Here is a 10854-nt window from a genome sequence, read left to right as displayed (position 1 = left end):
AGAATATTCTCAACCCAGGCTAATTTGTTCATGCCAAATATCTGAAGTTGAAATGGTAACCATCAAATAAGCACTTTTACTCAGAACACATCTGCATCCTACAACTCTGCAGACAAGGATGCTGGCCATGTTAGAGAGGATTTACTTTTGGGAGCTTTCCCTAGCAGACTTGGAGTTTGAAAGAGCAATTAAGGAAAAAAAAAAAGGAAGCAAAAGGCCAGAAATGTTTTACTTCAATGTTTATTTCCAGTGAATTCATATACAGGAAATTAAAGAAGACTGTCCTGCAATAGGATAATTGGAAGATGTGGGAACATCAGAATAGTGCTGAGCAAAACACTTCCCTCCTCAGATGCTCACAGAGAAATTCACTGGTATTCAGCAAATTGCAAGTTAACCTCCAGGATTTGTGGTGAACCCTGATTCCTTTGGCCTGTGGAGCAACTGGAGGTGAACATTTTGAACGAAATATTTTAATTTCTGTTCAGATTGCCATTAGCTCCAGCCAGCTCATGTTCCTGCAGTGCCACCTCTCTGTGGGCAAAAAGACAATGGGAAATCATCCCATCTGTGCTCTCACAGGGCTCTGGAGGTGGACGACCATGAGTAGATGGCTCAGAGTGCAAATTATCCATTTCTTTCTCCCTTCTGCACTTTCAAACCATCTAGAGGAGAGTCCAGTGCAACCTGCCCTCTGAAGCTTGTCCTTCTTCCTTTGCATGAATCTTGTTCTCTGTCAGCTGGGTAGATATTCCCAAAAACAAAGTGAGGCTGTTCTTGTGTCTTACTCACCAAAGATTCCAACAGAAGTTGTTCAGAGTGTGGAATATTCACCAAAAGGGATGTAAGATCTCATCCACTTGATATTATTTTAGCAGCAAATTAAAGCTAGTGACCTCTAACAGAATTATAAAGATGGTTAGATTACCAGGGAAGGAGTTCAGCCTAATTTCAGCATGTGAAACTGCAAAATAGATCTTGCTGGCTCCATTAAGAGGTTCAAGAATTGTAACAGGGGTCTCCAGATTTCTATTAAAATAGTATATACTGTATGATTACAATGCATTATATCTCTATATAATACTTATTCATTTCCCTAGTCTTTTGAACTTCATGATCCTTTGATCAATTATTTTCAGAGAAGGAAATTGAAATTTCTTACATGGCAACTTTGACAAATGTGCAGCATATATATTGTATAGCATTCTCATGGGGGAGCCTCAGGAATGAAATTAGTTCCATCAACATGCCATGAGTTCATTGGCTTGGGCCTTCCTGAACCCTTTGTCATGGCAAATGTGCAAAGGATTATTTCACCTTTTTCCCTTCTTAGAGTCATTGTCTCAGATCACTCTTATTACTCTTCCTAATTACCTTTCACAACACTTTACCCTTCCTTTCTCAATATGGGTTTAATAACAAGGTAAAATTTCCCCATGGAAAAATAAGTGCAGAAATATATATATATATTTTTATACATATATATGTGTGTGAGAGTGTATATAAGTGCATGCACACACATATATACACAATTTAGTGGAAGAATTACAGTCTCAGCAGGCAATATATGTCTTCCATTTAAGAGCAGGCCAAAGATGATGATAAAATCATTAATTCTGTCAATATAAATGCTAAATAGAAGTGGGAAATTGGTTCTCTGCCTTGTGTCACATTTTCTCCGGTAGGAAATTACAGCAGAGAAATTCAATCTGACGAACTTTCTGTGTTTATGGCCCCTCATCAAAGGTACAGCACGTGATGGGCAATAAATAGTGTGACACCTCTTAATTAAACAGTGCTATTGTTTAGCCCAGAATAAATGCATTTTTTCGCTTGGCCAGTGAGCAAACTGCAATCTCCCACAGGAATCATAATGTAAAGAGGCCATAAAAGTTAACCAAAATCAAATTGACAGGCCTGCACTAATTATCTCTGGCATTATAGCACCGCAAATGTGGCTATAGGTTGAAAGATAATGGAAGCAAACCCATTAGTAGTTAAGCACTGAATGTTTTAATGTTTGTAAAGAGAACATTTTTTACCTTTATTCCAGGTATTGTAGGCTTTGTGCATTTTTCTAAATTACCATCTTAGATGTGTTTGTAAGTTGAATTTATAAAAGCACTATTTCTCGTTGAAAACCACTACATCATAGCTGGAGAAGACTATTATAGACAGATGGAAATGTTGGGGATTTTTTTTGTTTTGTTTTTTTTAAATTTTCACACTGGGTGATTGCAGAGGCTTGTCGAAAGTGAGATGAAGAGAAGGAAAGGAAAAGAATGTACCAGAAATAAATGAGTCTGATTTAACAGTGTGAATTTAGACACAAGAAGATTATTCAAAATCTTCAGTGTGTATCTGTGGTTTGCTTTCCCAAACACACAGAATAATTTTTGTTAGTGGTGGATATTAATTCAGTTTTGATCAAAGGCTGTGAAAATGAAACATCTTTTCACTCTCTCCTTCTGTGATTTCTTTAATTAATTTAATACATTTATCTTAGTATTAGGAAGGAAAGTATTTTTTAAAAATCCAGCTCATAGAAGGCCAGGGTATTAATATGGGTTTCTGAATGCAATCAACTGTTTTTTATAGATAAAAAAATTTCTATAAAACTGAATACTTTTGTTCATGCTTTACCTGCAATTTCCCTAAAAGTTCAGTCAAGAACTGCAAGAGAAGTGTTGCTCTTTCATGTGAAACTGTTGACCCATGAAGGACTCTGTTTTCTTTAGACCAAAGCAGTGTATTTTACAATGAACAAATCAGTAAACGGAATTATTCTTTCTGCTCTCACCCATGGAGTGAGTAAGAGAAATCAAAAAGTACAGGGAGAAGAAGCTTAGCTCACCTTGCTGTTGGGTTATGGAAAGGAAAGCCAGGGTTGTCCTACAACTGCAAAATGCAGAGAGCCCCCATGATAAGGGAGCACACTCCACTTGGGTTTTTTATCCCCAACTTCTTCTTCGAGTGGTTTTTTTTTGCATGTGAGGGTCCAGCGCTGCCGGTCCTGTGTTCTAACCCTGCACACATGGGGGGTTGTGGCACTGCTTAACCTCCTTTCTTTCTTAACACTGCTAAAATCCCCCAGCCCCATTCCCAGAGTGAGCTGCTGCATCCATTGGCTGCTCCAAGGAGCTGGAAAGCCTCTGGCTAGCACAGTCCTGACCTGAGCATCCTGGCCCACATGGGCAAGAAACATGCCTGGCGCAGAAATGGAAATGCCAGTGGGATAAGGAGATGTTTGAGACTTGGTGGCAGCCAGGGATCATCAGTACCAGTGTGACCAGAGTCATGTTTCTTTGACTTAGTGGCAGAAACAGCTCGGGGAATAGGGATTTAGGATTCCTTTTCCACTCAATTCAAGCATTGGAGAGTTCATATTGAAGACCAACTTTGGTGTAGAACTCCAGCCTTGGTATTTAACTTTGGACAGACAAATGTGCTGTTCCTCCATGCCTGAGTTGCCTTCATATGAAAAGACAGCTGATGCTTGGTTTTACAGGCAAAAAGTCTGGATTAAAAATCATTGTAAAAGCAGTTGCTTCCTGTAACTCCTAAGTAATACTAATAGGTATTGTTGAACTGCCAGATGCACAGAGGCATTTTAAATGATGCATGTTTCTTTTACTAGCTAACCTTCACTGATCTTTCAAGTCGAGTTATCTTTAGGAATCAATAGTCTACCAGCGCAAGAAATTATGAAAACATGGAAAACGCTCAAAGATCCGTGACTTTGAGTGCAAATGATGGAAAACCCTCAACTCGAATTACTGCTTGAAATATAGTTGCTCATAAGGGCAAACAACCCTTTTGCGTTGCCCATTAACCTGAGCATGAACAACATTAAAAAGCAGCACAGCTGAACTCTGAGCCCCACTGAGGATGGAGTGTTTGTTATTGCTGTGCTCGTGTGCAGCACTCTCCAGGGCTGTGCGGCTGGAATACAGAACGAGCCTGATCTCTATCAGAAAAGCAGATTCTGTACCCACCCTGCTGTCAGAGATGGATTTTCCTGTGCTCTCAGAGCTGAGGGATTGTTCCAAAACCCAGCGTGCTGCACGGAATGCAAATGCGGTGCTGTTTTGTTTGACTGAAGTATTGAGTTGTTTATGCTTTTTGCTACGTGGAGCATAGTAATATTTGTATAGAAAGGCAGAATAGTATGCACATAGTAAATTTAGATTCAAAATTTGAGGCTGGGGAGAAAAGCAATGACAATGAGAGGGAGTAACTAAATACAAAGTAATTTTTTGAAAGGTTGCAGCAAATTCTCCCCCTCCATACCTCTAATTGAGTTTGGGTGTTTTTGAAGAACATGTAAAATCAAAACAGTGTGAAGGATGATTACTAGAGGACTTAGCAGTGGAAAAACTTGACAAATTTACAATTTTATCTTTCCTTCAGAATTTCTGGGCCAGGGTGAGGATTGTCCCAGCAGTCAGCCCACCACCATTTTCTTAAAGCTCTTCATGAGTGCAGTAGGCACACACCTTCATGGCAGCTGGACATTGCCAATTTTATTTGGTTTAGATTTGCATTTTTACTTGTATCAGCAACCCTTCAAAAGCATAGTTTTCTTCATGTATTCAGCCAGCTCTCTGAAGTAACTCCAGAAACATTTTCCAACCAACTCTATTTTTGAGGGTCATCAGCTTAAAATAAGTCTGAAAATTATGAAAATCTGGAAAAAACTTGGGGAGACCCCACCTTACTAACTATGATATGGGTTTTTATATCAGTTTAACCTATTGACTATAGCATTTCTCTCTGTCTCTACTAGAACTTGCAAAATGTCTCTGAATTCCTGATACCACATTTCTGTACTTGAAAATTTCAGTATTTCTTGAAATCTTTCAGCAAAGAGGTAGAGCCAAGACCATATGAGCAAAACCTTGTAGCTTTGGAGAGCAGGGGAAAAGCAAAACTTTTAAACTTCTAATCAGACTTAGATGGAGGTGTTCAGATATTAGTTCCTTTTTGTTTACCTACCAGATTTAGTACAGACTAACAGTCTTATCTTTCTCTGGCATGGTTTCACTGAGAGTAAGAAAGCTGAGGTGATTTTTGTAGTATCTGAAGCCATAATTTCTCTATTTATTTTCACTGGTGGCTCACTTCAAAGCAAATCTGTAGGAATGCAGCATTTTGCAAACTGATACCAAATACATGGGTTAATGTAGGGTAAAAAGGTAATTTGAAATAGTGTTAAATACTAGGAATTGGTATTTTGCAGAAAATATGTTGGTTTTCTTTTTCTTTGAAGCTGTTATTTATGAAAATGGAAATTTTTACATTTCAGCTGAATAGAAGTATTTTGGCATACTGATAATGTTTTCCTTTTTATTCCTATTCATAAAAATTATCAATTCTCCCTCTGTGCTAATTTATTTCTTTTTAGCCCCTTGGTGTTTAAGCTTCTGTTAATGTCTCTGTGCAGATGTTTTTCCTGCAATACATAAGATAGAGAAATTAACCTACATTTTCTTAAAGAAGTAAGACTTTATGAAAACCCAGTTATTCCTACTAACAATATGACTATGTTTCCTTTGTTCTTAGTTTCTCACGAAGTGTCTGAAGTTATTTTGCGACTCGTGGAAATTTAAAATGCAAAACAACTATGAAATCATCTGTATTATACAAATATAAAGCAAGTCTGGAAATTCACTAGGAGAGACCCACTACGAGTGTCATCTTGTGTGGGAGGCATTTTGCCCAAACACTTTCTTTTTGTGTGTTAAAAATACCTTTGGATCCTGCATGCTTGTGCCAAACAGAAAGTGCAAAGAAATTCAGGCCCACTAGGAGACCACCTCTAGACTGAGAGGAAACATATGCTCCAGAAGAAGTGCTCTTTTTCATTCATCCAGCCTGGCATAATCCTCACATTCCCAGACTGACTCTTGTCAGGATTTAAAAAATGCATGTGGGGGCAGCTGGAGTAGTTTCCGTTCCACTTTATTTAAGCTGTGCCTCTTATCCTGCCACAGACTTGGCAGACAAATGCCAGCCTTCTTCAGCTCCTGGTGGAGATGACTGAACCAAAGCACTGGGATTGATTTTAGGATGATTTAGTGCCCCTGTGTCAGAAGGATGTCCATGGATTCTTTTGTTCATGCTGTTACAGGAACAGTTTAAATTGGCAAAGATTTGCAGTTCAGACTTCATCTCTAATCCATATTAACAGAAGAGCATTGCTTTTCATTAGCTGTTAATGAATGGTGTGGTATGGGCTGTGTGCTTTCTGAGTGGCCTCAGACATCAGATCCTCTCTTAATGGCCTCACTTGTTTTCTCTGTGATTTTTTCCAGACTAGTTTGTTTTGAAGAATGTTTAACATACCCTTGCATTGAGTTTCTTTATGAACAACATTATATACAGCAAAAAAATGTATTTCAAAATATATTTATTTATTTCAACTTTTTCCTTCCCAAGAAAACAAACTTCCCCAGACCTCTGGAAATAAAATGTGAACGCCTGGAGGAGGAGGAAATGCTGAGTACCAGACAGTCAGGGCAGGGCAAAACTGAGATCAACATGTGAAAAAGGCCAACAGTTAAAATCAGACTTAATGCAGATAATCTGTGCATAATGTTTTGGGGGTTCTTTTTCACATTCTTCGGATGTTTGTATGTGCAAAGATGTCAGGACAAGATACACTCAATAAAATCTGAACATATGTGTGAAAGCATTGTAGTTTAACTAAAGTGAATGTTGGAGGCAAAACCAAACAGAATTACTGATGTTTTATCAGCATTCAGAAATTATATTACAATTTCTTATGGCTGTGTTAGACACAACAGAACAGATATGTCTGTATGGGGAAATGTAGCCTTGGGTTCATGCCAGGCTTGAATGCAAGGAGCAACACAAATAGAAACCCAAATTTTTCTTTAATTTAATCACATTTGTGTTTGTGAACTCTAAATACATCTAAGACCACATGTGGAGTTGCAAGTCCATCAGTGAACCCAAAATTAAGTAATATTATGCAGAGTAATTTTTTTTTAATAACAAATTTGCGTGTAAGGATGATATTGGAGTTTAGGGCAGAGAGAGTGGGAATGTCTCCCAGTTTCTAAGAGGGAGTTGGATCCAGGGTGTTGAAGTTCTATATCATTCCTGATAAAAACCAATGCACATTCAGTACAACCCAGTTTAACCACTTGCAACAGCATTAAAAATAAACATGCCAACTAGCCCCAAGAGAGGTCAGTCAAAACTTAATCTCTTTTTAAGCCAAGTAAAACTATCAAGAGGGAAAACAAATTTTCTGACAATTCTTTACATTTTTTCTCTTTCTATTCCTTGTGTACTTTTTTCCACATATTGAATTTCTGCAACAAGAAATTACTGTTTTCATTTTTACAGCTAATTATTTAAAAAGCACCAGAAAGCTGTCAGAAGAAGATGATCCTTCTTGAAAAATTAAAAGAAGGCTTATACCTCTTTTCATCTTCCCTCAGGTAAAAGACTAAAAAAACCTTGTTTGAGGATTCTTGGTGAACAAGTCACAGCTGCCTTATTCACCCCACACCCTTTTCTGGCGAAAAATACCAAGTTTATTTCTTTCACAGTAAGACTGTACAGTTGGTAGTTTATCTCTCTCACCTTTTAGGAACCTTTAAATCTGTTTGTGTGTTTGTTTCAGGAGGGGGTGAATCAAAAGGATTTTAGGGGCCATAATTTGAGTGGAAAGCTTTGTGTTTCCCCTGAAAAACCTGACCATGGCAGCAGGAGAAACACAACAGTTGAAGTTTTACCAAGCACAGTAAAAAAAGGCAATTATCTTCACCTTTAGGATGGAGAAGGTGTTTGCTGGTGCCATGTGGAGAGTGCTGAGCTCTCCCTGTGATCACTCCAAGCAGGGAGGGAGGGAAAGCCCTGAAATTACCCCAATTCTGCTGGATGATTTTCTTCCCATGGGAGAAAGAGCTGAACAGGCCTCTGTGAATTACAGCCTTGAGCAAGGGTAGGCTTTGCACATTTCCTCCCTACATGCCTCACTCCTTGGGCAAGGTTCTTGGATACCGAGTCCTTAAAACTATTTTAATAATGGCAGAAAAGGAATATGTGGTATTGCCAGCAAAAATATACTAATCAATTTAAGATTAATAACAAGTCATTAAATTCACGGAGAGTACAGGTTTGGAAAGTTGAAGGGGTGCAGGTTTGCCAGCTCCACTTCCTTTCTGGATGCTGCTACTGAGTCACAAGAGTATTTGGCTGATCCAGAGATGGGTGGGTGCAGTCCCATTAATTATACCAAAAAAAAAAGAAATTAATAAGCACTCTGTGGCAAAACAAGCATAGCTGGAGAGGTTTTGAGGGCTTTTTGTTGTTGGTCAAAATGAAGAAATAATTAAAAACTTATTATATCCTTATATAATATCTGTCTATATCCTTAGAACGTAAACTGAAAATATTTCATTAAACAAAATCCATAATTTTACCTCAGTTTAGCCTAAAATTTTCCCATCATCTCCAAAGAAATTTGCTTTTTTATTTGGTTTTTCCTGTGGACATCAGCTTCGGTACAAGAAATGACCCTTCAAAATTATTTGAATACCATCCCTCTCTCCCAAAATTTAAAAGGAAATATTTTAGTATTTCCAAAATATTTCCCACCCATTTCTTTCAACCAACACTGTATGCTGAATCTGCCTTCACTTTCTCAACAGTTTTGGTTTTGGCACAATCCTGTTTTCCACTGACTTCTCCAATCTTGTCAAAAGAGTCTCTGACTTTGATCATGTGTCCCCTCATAAGAAATAGGTGTGTCTGTCTGGGAACAGCTAATACAAAAAGTAAGAGGCTGCAAATGTTTAAATGGAATTCATAAGGAATTAGGATGCTCAGGAGGGAATGGAGATGTTGAGCTGAGGCTTACTCTTAAATTTTATGCCCCTGTGATTTCTCAAATTATCTGGAGGTCTTGACAGGGTATATCACAGTAATTCCTTCTGTGATACATAGGGTGGAGAGGCTTATAGTGTTCTGAATATTGAGCTATGAATTTTTTTCTCCACATATCTTGGCTGCAGGTAGTATGTAAGGTGTTGAATTCTTTTTCCCTTTACTAGAGCTCTGCAGGCTTTCAAGGTCTTTAAAGTCAGATTTTCCAGAGTGACTTGCAAAACTAAGTACAATCCCTGACACCTCCTGAGGTTTAGTATCTGCCTTCAGAAAATCCACATCTCCTGACTTTTTAATTCTTGGATTTGGACCTCAGCAGTGTTAAGCATAATAATAAGGAAAAAAAAAAGGTGAATTAATATTTAATATAATAAATGTCCTCAACATAATAGAAAGCCACGGAGAAGTGAGAGGAAAACTGAAGAGCTGTTTTCATAATGACTGTGATTAATATTGTGTTATTTTAGAGCATCACATTATATTTCAAATGGTGACTAAGCACAAAGGTACCATTACTGTGGGGTTTAAATCCTTCTGTCTGGTAGAGTGAGAATAAGATTGGCCATATTAATGCATAAAGAAAAATGTTATTTCATTTAGGTCCGCAGAGTGCTCTACATAATCAGGCCCAGCACTGAGGACTGTAGTTTTAACACTAAAGCACCATGAAAGGTTAATCATACCTGAAAATCCTGCTGTGGGATGGTGCTTTGATGAATGAATTCTTTATGTGCAAATGGGGGCAATTGACTCTCTGCACCTCTGAAGGGGTATTGATCTTCCACTTGTGCTGGGGATGCAGTGTGCTTAATTGGGCTATTTGATTTCTTGTTCTGTCTAATTTTGTCTGGTTTATATTTCAGTAGGAAAGGCTCCCACTTATTGGAGCTCCTGTAGCAGTAACGAGATTGTCATTTAAGCTAATTCTGTTTGTTTCACTGATAGAAAGGCTGCAAAACTGCCTTATTGATTTTGCTCACGATAAAATGCTGCTTAAAACATCTGTGGCAGCTGCAAGAATGGGAATTTCAGCCTAAGAAAAAACACTTACAAAGGTTTTCCAGATCTGAAGTGGTAGAACAAAATCATGTGAAGGAGGAGCTTCTTTAAGGGTAAATGAATGGAGAGAAAGGAGTGGGGTTGAAATGAGGGGGGAATAGGGGAATATGTTTGATAGCTGAGTGATTCATGACATTTCTCCCCAAAAGTTTCCTTACTGTTGAAGAAGCTCAGTGGGAGGACAGCAAACTCTGGGTCTCCAGGCTCTGAGAGCTCGGCAGAGGTGAGAGCTGACTGACTGTTCTTTGATGACAGCTGTCTCTATGGCCTCCTTGGCAGACCCTCCTTGGAAGGCTTCCACTGGAGGCTGCAGGCTCTCTCTGCAGAGCAGCCAGACTGTTTTCATGTTTTGTGAACTGTGAAAGCTGAACTTTCCTCAAGAACAGACCCCGTGTTCCAGCAAATTATTTCAAATGCTCTGTCCTTGATAGTTGTTAGATGCATTGTGATTAAATCCTGCCAGGCTTGTTGGCCCTGTGGAATAACTCTGTCTATGACATATGAGATAATGTTAATGAACATGGAATTGCTATTAAAATAATGTCCAAGACCAGTATCCTCTGTCCAACCTAGTCAGGCTTAATATTGCTTGACATCAGAGAAGAATGTGTTTGAGATAAAGGGTGTCACCTGAGGTGGTTCTAAAAGGGAAGGAAATGAGACTCTTTCAGGAAAATAAGTTACACTGACCCAAGAACAGCCTCACAGAAAGTTTGCTGCAATCCCCTGTGCTGAGGGAGCTCCCTTTGGCAGGTTATCCAAGAACTGTCCTTTCTACTGAGAGAGCTCCTCTCTTCCTGCAGGGCCTTACTGTTTCCTCAAGTACTGACACGTGTTCTTCTCCAGCAGCCAGGGTGAAAATGGTGATAAAGTCCA

General features: G+C 38.7%; 1 long non-coding RNA gene across 1 annotated transcript in view; it reads left to right on the top strand.

The window, feature by feature from the left end:
* Nucleotides 1–7837: 7837 nt before the first annotated feature.
* Nucleotides 7838–10854, top strand: part of LOC146445590 (uncharacterized) — a 103866-nt gene continuing 100849 nt past the window's right edge. The window contains exon 1 of the long non-coding RNA XR_014855489.1: nt 7838–7975. This is a non-coding gene — a long non-coding RNA (uncharacterized LOC146445590). The remainder of the gene's footprint in view (nt 7976–10854) is intronic.

The sequence above is a fragment of the Lichenostomus cassidix genome, chromosome 1 (genome assembly GCF_008360975.1).
Source record: "Lichenostomus cassidix isolate B80296 chromosome 1, HeHo_3.0, whole genome shotgun sequence".
Classification (NCBI taxonomy): Eukaryota; Metazoa; Chordata; class Aves; order Passeriformes; family Meliphagidae; genus Lichenostomus; species Lichenostomus cassidix.
Note: the sequence above shows the minus strand (reverse complement) of the source record. Positions and strands in the feature narration are given on the sequence as shown.